Source organism: Coenobita brevimanus, chromosome 73 (genome assembly GCF_032717465.1).
Source record: "Coenobita brevimanus isolate Jiangsu-jjx chromosome 73, ASM3271746v2, whole genome shotgun sequence".
NCBI lineage: Eukaryota > Metazoa > Arthropoda > Malacostraca > Decapoda > Coenobitidae > Coenobita > Coenobita brevimanus.
The window spans coordinates 36,798,856-36,809,409 of record NC_137026.1 but is presented as its reverse complement, the minus strand read 5'-3'; the positions used below and the strand labels follow the sequence as shown (position 1 = coordinate 36,809,409).

The 10,554-nt window shown below is 39.0% G+C and overlaps 1 non-coding gene across 1 annotated transcript; it reads left to right on the top strand.

Annotated features, from left to right (window-relative positions):
- The first annotated feature begins 7,494 nt into the window (after positions 1-7,494).
- On the top strand, positions 7,495-7,613 carry LOC145407622 (5S ribosomal RNA). Its single transcript, XR_013898772.1, has one exon. It is a non-coding gene; the product is annotated as a 5S ribosomal RNA (ribosomal RNA).
- The last annotated feature ends 2,941 nt before the right edge of the window (positions 7,614-10,554 follow it).

Sequence of the window (10,554 nt, the reverse complement as noted above, 5' to 3'; positions counted from 1 at the left end):
ATAGTCTTGGTGGATATAAACAGTTCCAACATTGACCTGGGTTCCTGTGGCAGAAATGATAGCTAAGGGAGACACAGCCCTAGTTTGAAAGTATGTTCTTTGGGATGAATTATGCTCAGAAGCATTTTTCTGTAAGAGTACATTTTGTAATTGTAGCAATAAGGAATAAGTCATTTAAAAATCTTTTTTTTTTTCCATTAGTAGTAGTAGCTGTTGCCTTACTCATCAGAAAATTGAACCCAGTGGACTGTAGGCTGAAGATGCACTTCCCCTGCAGTCCATCATCTTCCTTTCGGAGGATAGGGAGTGACTTTAGCTTCACGTGTACATTTAGGCCATGAAGCTGCCTGGTTCTATCAGTGCTACCACATGAAGGCATCCCTCTCCAGCACCAAATAGCATGAATAAAATTTAAAAAGTCATTACAGAGAGACTTAAACTTTGGCTGTGTCTTCCATGCTACCATTCTGACCTTTTAAATCTGAATCATACACACACAACAAACTGTGATGACACTGCCAGTGATTGTGTTCAGAGGTGGTGGTGCCTGGGTTTTATTACACACACAAAAAAAAAATAATAAATAAAGTTTCACCTTTCTCTGCCATACATACACACAAGATACCACCAGATGAGTGTCTTGTGGAGTGCCATTTACAGACTACCTTGTTTATATTGGCCAGAACCCACAAACCATCACATCTGGATACAAACATTAGTGGTCTGTTCTCAGAGGCATGTGATAACCTATGGATCAGTGATAGTCTTAAAGCTGTGTTCCTGTAGACTTTGGACACCCAGGTACCTCTTCTGTGTTGCCTTTAAGTGTTGGCACCAATATGACCAGGTGGTGGAGCTGCCCAGTCACATAAATATCACATAACTCTCTCCCTATCCTACTAAAAGAAGAAGGTGGACTGCTGGAGAGGGCAACTTCAACCACTGGGCTCACATTCAGATGAACCAGGAACTACAGTTACTACAACTACAACTAATACTAATACACCATAGAAATGTCTTGTACAATTTGTTCATTTTTATGGGTTTTGTTGCTGTGGTTCCAGGCTGATCTGGAAGTGAAGCCAGTGGATTGCAGGCTGAAGCTGCCCTTCTGTAGTCCATCGTCATTCTTTTAAAGGACAGAATGGGAGTTGAGGAACATTTGCATGACTGTGCAGTGGGCCTTTCCAGTTATATCAGTGCCACCTTTTGAAGGCATCCTGCTCCCACACCTAAAACTGGTAAAGGAAAAGTACCAAGATAGCCTTGTAAGCCTACAGGAACTTTGGCCATTAGAGTGAGCACAAGTCAAGGAAAGACAATCAAACACTTGAGACTCAACACACTGACTCTTTTGATGCAGCTTGACTCCACCCTCATGGGTCACTCTTGGGCTGCGTCTGTACTTATACTAAATGCTTGCTGACATGGATAGTTGCAGGTGGGAGCTCTTATGTATCACCATAAACCAAACAGTTTCTCACCTGCACCTCCCTGCATTCACTGGGGCCACTTGTATGGGTTAGTCATGCAAAACTCCTGCCCACACCAGCAGGCATTTGGTGTGGATGTTGCCTTAACATTGGCTGTATGTGGGTCATATTCTTGAGGAAGGTTAGGACTTGGCAGAAATTGAGAGTGATTTGCATTTTAGGGGGAATTGAGTGACTTGTATTCCTGTGGGAAAAATTGAGTGTGAATTGGAGTGGTGGTGTGCAGCTGAAAGGCTTTAGAAGTGAATGCATAGTGGTATATGTAGGAGGGTGGCTTGGCATGTTGATGAGATGTGATAAACAAGGTTAATGATGAAATTTTCTAGAGAATGTGGAGGAATGTATGTTTTTGTTGTGGACTTAGGTTCATCTGGACATGAACCTTGTAGACTGCAAGATGAAGTTTTCATCTCTTGCCCACCATAGAGAATAGGGAAGGAGTTGATGTATGTTTTTATAACAGGGCAGTGGAGGTGCTCAATTATATCAGTGCCACCACATGAAGGGCTCTGGAAGTAAGATTATTAAGGTATACAGTAAATAGAAGGATGTCTTGGAATGAGGGTGGAGGCAAGATAGCGCGATTTTCCAGTGTTAGAGTGTGGGTCTCAGTCGATCACTTAGGCAGTTAGACAACCAAACTAGTCTTTGCTTATGATAGCTTTAAATGCTCCCCAATATATTAAACTAGCATTCAGATTTCAAGTTACATTTCTGTTATTAGATGCTCCTTTGCATATTAAGCAAGCATTCAGATTTTAAATTCTGGTATATTTGTCATTAAATGCCCCTCTGTATTTTAAACATGCATTTGAATTTTGAGTATGTTTCTGTCCATAAATGCTCTTTCGTATATTGGACAAGTATTCAAATTTCAGGTTATATTTCTGTCATAAGACACAAATTTCATCATATATTTCTATCTTTTAATACTTCTTCACATAGCATTCACGGTTCAAATTGCGAGTACCACATATTTCTGTCTTTAACATGTTGACTGTGGGTGATGTCCTTTTGAGTGTATTTTTGCACCTACAGGATGATTTAATTCAATTTCAGAAAGGGCTCTTGTGCTGAAGGGGTTTACAAAGGCTGTGGTGGTGAAGAGAGAGAGAGAGAGAGGCCTTCATGTGGTGGCATTGATATAGCTAGGTGGCTCCACTGCCTGGTTATACAGATGTCTCTCAACTCACTCCCTGTCCTCCAAAAGGAGGATGGTGAGCTGCAGGATGAGGGCTACAGCTACTACTAAGGCTATATCTGACCTCTCCAGTTCCAAAGGCTTGGATAAAATAATAAGGATCGGACAACATACACAGAAAGAGACATCCCCAGGGGCAATGTGTCGAAGCGAGTTTAAATTGTTCAAAAAAAAATTTCTAGGGAGCTTTCAGTGCTTCTCCATATTTCAAACAAGTCTTGAACAAAAAAAAAAATAGTTTCCGTATATTATGTGTATGCAGAGGTATTATTAGTTTAATTGTTCAGAATTCGTTCCAAATTTCTTTATGTGTATTTGGAGGTGGTTTAAGTTTTCATGTTTAAGTTTCAGATTATTCAGTTTCATTTCATTGTGTAAAATTTCATTACATATATACATCAATCTATCATTTTTTAAGTTAAATAATTCAGAATTCAGTATGTGATATGTTTATATGTTCAAAATGTTCATTGTTTGACATACCGTGCCAGGTCACCTTATACATGGTGAGTCAGAAGGCTGGAAACATAAAAGAAAGGGGAGGTGATTATGAGAATAAGGCTGAGACAGAGACAGAGAGAGAGAGAGAGAACCATGAAGATTGAGGAAGAAGAAGGGGTGGGAAAACCACAATAAACCTGCAAAGAGAGAAGGCAATACATTTTTCCCCATGTTTCTATACTTTTGATCCACCCTGTATATAATGAGTTGAAGATCACTGGTATTTATTCGGACTAGGTCTGTTTGTAATCACCTCACCCCAAGGACTTCTTTTTTACAGCTGTTAGTGTCAAAACTGAGTGCACAGAGGTGTCAGCAACCCCATCAAATTTGTTGGTCATTTTACACCAAGATAGTGTGAAGAGAATACTGTTCACTTTATTAAGGCCAAAAGTTGCCATCTCTCCATCTTAAATACCAAGCTGCAGCAAGGGATTAACACTAGAATATGGTGCTAGCCACAAAGAAGTCTCATGGAAATGATGTAGAACTGTAGTACAGTATTATCTTATTCTGCCACTGAGTTATAGGAAATAGGTTTGCAAAAGATTAAAATCTCCGCCTGTAGTTGGGATGGTGCCTGATGGTTCAGTGGTTAGGGTGCCCCAGATGGAGTGACAGCCTTGCTTAGGTGTGATCCCCAAGGGGTGACTGGAGGTCACTGGTCTCCATTAATAAAACTGAGTACCCGATGATGTGGATAGAGTCCCAGGTTTTTAGGATAATTTCAGAAGCATGCATAGATGGTAGAACAAGTTTGTCCTTTTCAGTATCATTGCTGACAGCACTTGGTAGTGTGGGATGCAGAGCTGGTCACATGCAGCTCTTATGTGATAATGATAACACATCTGGCCTTTGTGTATCATTGTTGACTACACTCTGTATAGTGGGATGCAGGCTGATCACTTGCAACTACAGGTATTATGTAATGATGGTCAAACATGTCTGACTTCTGTGTTTCAATGCAGGCTGCACTCTGCAGTGTGGGATGCAGGCTAATGACACCCAACAGTAGCAGATGTTCCACATATAAGCATCAAATATTAAAGTTTCCTCACACCCTAGTGCACTCAGTTTTCATAACATGGCCACTACTGTGATGTGATGACTAGTTTGATGTAACGTGTTTCAGTTACTCATTTCTCTTTTTTGTTGTCTTGAGCAATAGGAGAGTTTGTAGCATTTTTTCCTCATTGATTTGAATTGCTCATTATGTTTTAGCATTCTCTTGTGTGTTATTGATGCAAACTATCCTCTACTCATTTTAACTAGGTGTAAAATTGCCATCTCACAAAGCACTGAGCAGTAGTGAGAGATTAACACTATGATACTGTGGAAGGGATGTTAAGCCCTAGTATTGTCTTATTCGGTCACTGAGGTTAGAGAAATAAGCTGTGAAATGAAGAATATCTCTGCCTAGTTAAAGTGAATGAACTATATACAGTAAAATGGGGAGGCTGCCAGAGATTGAGCAGTGTGGAGAGCTAAAATTAGGTAACCAAGGCTGATGCATGCAAGCATGTTGGAGCCTTTATAAATGATGTGATATGATACAGTATGAAATAAATACAGTACAGTGTATAGTTATTGTAAAGCTATTGAAGAGAATATTAAAGTGTAAAATGCAAAATACATCACAAAGGAAGAGATGCTACAAAGACTACTATGGCACTGAGATTAAACTTTTTTCTCTCATGTGTATATATTTGAAGCTCAGAGATACATTGTCCTATATGCATACAGTCAGGGCAAAAACATGGCCTACTGTTCCACTTTATCTATTTCACACTTAGAGCATGTTTGTCACTTTCCTCCCTGATGCATCGTATTTAGAGTCTGGCCAGAGAAGCATACCAAGCCTCTCTTGCCTCAGCAGTATTAGCCAATAGAGGAAAGTGATGAATAGGAGAGGTGAAATATTAGGTAAACATTTGGATCTGTGGCCATAGGAACATACCAAGCCACTCCCAGTAGAGGAAAGTGATTTGAAAAAAAAGAGGTGAAATAATAGATAAAGAAGCATATTTAGCTTAGGATTATTAGCCAACAGAGGAAAGTGTCAAGTAGAAGAGATGAAGTGTTAGTCAAAAAAACATGCTAAGCCTCTCATTGCATAGGAATATTAGCCAGCAGAGGAAAATGAGAAGCATAAGAGGTGAAATACCGTATTAGGCAAACACATGTATCTATGGCCACAGAAACATACCAAGCCTCGTTCAGCTTAGGGTATTAGCCAGCAGAGAAGTGTGACAAGTAGAAGAGGCGAAATATTAGGCCGTCTTTTCTCCTTGATTGTAAGTTTAATTATTCTAATGTTCAAAATGCAATAAAATATTTACTGTAATACTGTATATTATAATTCCGATGTAATATAAATGATAGTAATAATAATTCTTCCATTACTTGAGATACCTGTACTTTAATTTCTACCATTATAGATAGATGGATGGATGACTTACTTTTTGGCAGCTGGTGGTGTAGTGGTTAAAATACACCAGTCAGAGTGCCTGCTTTGCATAATTTTGATCCCAAAGAGGTGACTGGATTTTTTTTTTTTTCCCCAGTCATTCTAATACTTTTTGGCCTTGGAAAATTAGAGATGGACTAGAAGCATGGTATGTGAGTGAGTTGCAGGGGGAAGGGAGAGGAAGAGACAAGGATGAGATGGAGTGATGGGGTGGAGAGAGATATGAGAGAGAAGGGTGCAAGATGGGGAAGGCAGCCTGATGTTGGTGGACATGGTGACATGGAGGTGATCTGTTTGTGGCCACCCCTTACTGAATAAAGGCATCTGACCATAACTATAAACAGACAGGTCAAGGGAAGTAGGCTGGTCATCTACCCTTAACCCTTTAATAGCAAATAAGCATTCTGTGGTTTAATTTTTCATGTTAGAACTACAGTCAGCTAAATTCAGTTCGTAACATATATTTGTGTCAAAGCTAGTGACGTATTTGGTGTATTTTGAATGCATATTAAAAGTTCGTGTACGTTAATTGGGCGGAGGTATGACATCTCTAGCCCCCCCCCCCTGCATAAGCGCAGGTAACATCGCCCCGTTTGTAGCTTTGCTGTTTTCCTGAGGTTAGCGTTTTGCTGATGTTTCTGGCAATTTTGCTTTTATTTCCTTTGGTTCGTACGTTAGTTTATGTGTCGTTGATTTCTGAATATTTGTGGAGCAATTTGACGCCATTTTTTTCCGTGGATAAGGAGTAAATTAAAGATAGGAGCCATTCCACCTCCTGGGATGGTCAGGGCAGGTATAGTGGTGGAGGGTGTGTGTGGTTGTAGTTTTGCTAATTTTGCCGTTGTTTCGTTGCTGTCTTGTGCCAGCGTATTTTCCCATCAATTCGTGGATATTTTGGGTTCATTTAAGCGTCATTTATTACTACTGTAGTTAAGGAGCAAATAAGAGTGCCCGCCGTAGCGCTTCCTGGCTGGCTCAGGGCAGGTAGGGGTGTGTTGGGTGTCCATATTTTTGCCAATTTTGTCTTTATTTCTCAGCTCTTGTATTTAGTTTATTTTTCTATTAATTCCTGGTTGATTGTGGATCATTTTGTTGTCATAATTAATACTGGGGAAGAACTAGATGCGTTATAACCCCCATATCACTTAGAGGCAAGCTGGGAGCAGAGAAGGTAAACACGGAGGTAGTTTGTTTATTTAGTCCAAATCCTGCCTAAATTTGTGTGTATTGGTACAGGTACAGCAGTATTTTGTATTTTTGCAGCCACAGATATAGTTACTGAATGTGTAGTGTTAAGAATACAGTAATAATACAGTAAAGCTATGGTAACCAGTGGTGAAGCCTGCAGTGCCAGGTAAACATACGCCCACCCCAGACCAGCCGTTCCCAGGCCAACAAAAATCCCTTTATTTCATTCTGTCATGCGCCAGTATTATTCAGGCAAGATTAGGGAATATTTTATGTTTCTGCCAATAGTATGGAATAATTTTTTTGATGCGTATCATCTATCTATCAATCTATTGCCAGATGCCATAATCCCATATAGGGTGGCCACTTGACCTTGTTAGTTGTTTTACATCATGACTGACGATTTTTTTTTTTTTTTTTTTAGTAAAAGCTTTGTTCATGGTAACTTGGTAATTAGAAAATAATAATAAAAGGGCATAGGCAGTTCTGAAGCCCCTTACTCCATTCACAACTGCTTATGTGATAAATTAAGTCAACCTAACCAAACCTAACCCAGTTTCAACGTAGATACGATAACAGCGCTGGGAGCTGCAGTTAGTAGCCCCAGTCCTTCCGTATCATCTGAATAATGCTAAATATAACCCAGTAACGGCCATACCATGTTGAGTACACCGCTTCCCGTCCGATCAGCGAAGTTAAGCAACGTTGGGTCTGGTTAGTACTTGGATGGGTGACTGCCTGGGAACACCAGATGCTGTTGGCATCCCTATGTATCAAGTGGGGTTGGTGGAGGATTAGTGCCCCTCCCTGTAAAACAATTAACTCTAAGCCATTGGCCACCCCGTCTGGGATACATGGCGTCTGGCAATGAATGAATGAATGAATGAATACTTACCAGCAGGGCAGGTGAAGACCAACATTTTATATTGACATTGTAGTTGGTGATGCAGGCAGGCTGGGTCACTCGGCTAGCCGTTTATTTTACCAGACAGAATATTACAACTTATTTTTAACATTTCCAAGAGCATAGCCATTCCGATGTATTGAAAATTATTGTTTATCCTTCCAGACAAATTGAGGTTTTATATCCAAAATAATAAAAGTTCCAAGAATGTAGCCTTTGATGTATAAAAACAATTACAGTTTATTGAATGGCGGCATACCATGGTTTTCCCGTGTACTGTTTTATTATTGCCTTCTTCTGCTGTGGTTATTATCATATTAAATCCGTTGACATATAGTTAAAATTATTGCTTCATCTGCCGTGGTTATTATCGTACTGAATTGATTGATGTACATTAGTTTTTCATTTTATTCTCAGTTCTGTCAGTTGATTTTGTTCTGCTTTGCAAAGACCTTGCAAATTGTACAGGTTAAATATATGCATCACTAAGCTACTAGGGGTCTGTCTGTGGTTGGGGAGGGAAAAAATAAAAATAATGGTGGTAGCAGGAACATAATTATGACTGAAGGAGGTAGTCTACACTTGAGTACGAGGATGCGTTCTTGTGGCCTTTTATTCTCGTTCATACAGTATTTTCTCATTTATGCTGTACTGTATTTAATTTGGGAACTGGGCAGGATAAATATACAGTACTGGATAGGTTATACAGTACAGTACATACAGTCCTGTCCACACGTATACCCACGTGCGAAGCAATGGGTGGGGACGAACCACTTCTCATGTGATGGAAAGTGGTGTTCCTCGGCCTTACACATCAGATGACATTCACAGCCCATTAAAACGTAGCTGAAATGTGTTCTAAGTAAGGCATTTGCCCACCAGTTCAAGTTTGTGTGCAAGCTGACATCTGCTGTTTATATTCAGAGATTTCCCATATGTTGAATGAAATTTGTCAGGCGGTAGTAAGGACAAAAATATCTTACCAAGCTAGAATGGGGTGCAGTTCGGGTCAGAGAGCAAGAAGACACCTGATACTGAGAGGAAAATGTAGTTGAAGGTGAAATGAAAGGCATCTGGAATCGTATCCTCTCTTTATATTAGGTATTGAATGTGAGCATGTAAAATATTTGTTCTGGGTAAGAGCTGAAAAACAAAATTCTGGATATGACGGAAGAGTTGTAAACAGAAGAGAACATTAATGTATAACTTCAGAGCCACTTTATATGGTAATTAATTTCAAGCAACTTTGAGAAAACAAAACTCTAATCCTGTCTATTTTACAGAGTGAGTGATCGGCTGGAATATCCACACCCACATCCATGTATTTAATTCACAGCCACACCACACCCATGCTGTTCCATAGCCCATGCAGAGAAAGAAGCAGAACCTACAACAGGACAGTGGCATGTACCATACCACACATATGATGTAATACTTTCAGGTGACTCCACATAGTTTTTTGTATCCCAAGTAAACGTACATGTATGATGTCAGTATAACTTTAAAACATATATATATATATATATATATATATATATGATGTCAGTATAACTTTAAAACATATATATATATATATGATGTCAGTATAACCTTAAACATTCTTTTATGACATCAGTACAACTTTAAACTTTCATATGATATCAGTATAACTTTATAATGAATTACAAATTGCTTCAAGTAAATAAAAAGTGTTGATTCATTAGCAGTTAATTAATCAAATAACTTTAAGTGAAGAAATATTAATTCATCAGCAGTGTAATTACAAAACAAATTTAAATGAGACCCAGTACAGTACATACTGTAAGAGAACCACCACTACCTCTGCCTGTACCCTGTTCACTCTTACTTGGAGTAAATTGCTATCTGTCCATCTGGAATGCTGAGTTGTAACACAAGATTGGTACTACAAGGTGGTGCTAATCACGAAGAAGTGCTGTGGAAAGGTTGTACCACTATAACATTACTGTGTGACACAAGATTGGTGCTACAATGTGGTGCCAGTCACAGAAGTCCTGTGGAAAGGATGTACAGCTGTAACGTAACTTTGTAACAAGGTTAGTACTACATTGTGGTGCTAATCACAAAGAAGTGCTATGAAAAGGTTGTACAGCTGCAACTTTTCTTTATAACACATTATTTATACTACATTGTGGTGCTAATCACAAAGAAGTGCTGTAGAAAGAATGCACTGTTGTAACATTATTTTGTAACACAAGATTGGTACTACAATGTGGTGCCAGTCACAAAGCAGTGGCATGGAAAGGATGTAGAGTTGCAGCACTATTGTTTTCTGCCACAGACTAACATAAAATTAGTCACAAAAGGACAAAAATTGGGACCAAGTTAAGATGAAGAGAGTATAGTCATGTAATAGGCACAGATGAAAGCTGGAATATGTATCCCTTCAGCAGATAAAAGTCAGATATCTGTAATATGTATCAGTTTTCTCTCATAATACATTTCCACTCTCTCTTTTGGAGTTGTTTCACCTTAAGAGTGAATATATTGTTCCCTGAGCCCCAGAGATTGTATGCTGAAGGGAAATATGAGTATTGCTTTCAAGCATAGTATTGTATTATTTTTCAGTTCATTTTTGTTCATTAAGTGTACAGTAAGGGTCGTATTATTAAAACTAAGAAAACAAAGGTGTGGACACTTTTTAAATGAAGCTTGTGATAAAGCTTATCTGACTAAATACCAATGTTCTTTAGTGTGGGGTGCAAGCTCTTGTACAAGTACAGTGTAGACAGGTGTTGAAATGCAATGATGATGAAATGTCGATCTTTATACAGTATTGCTG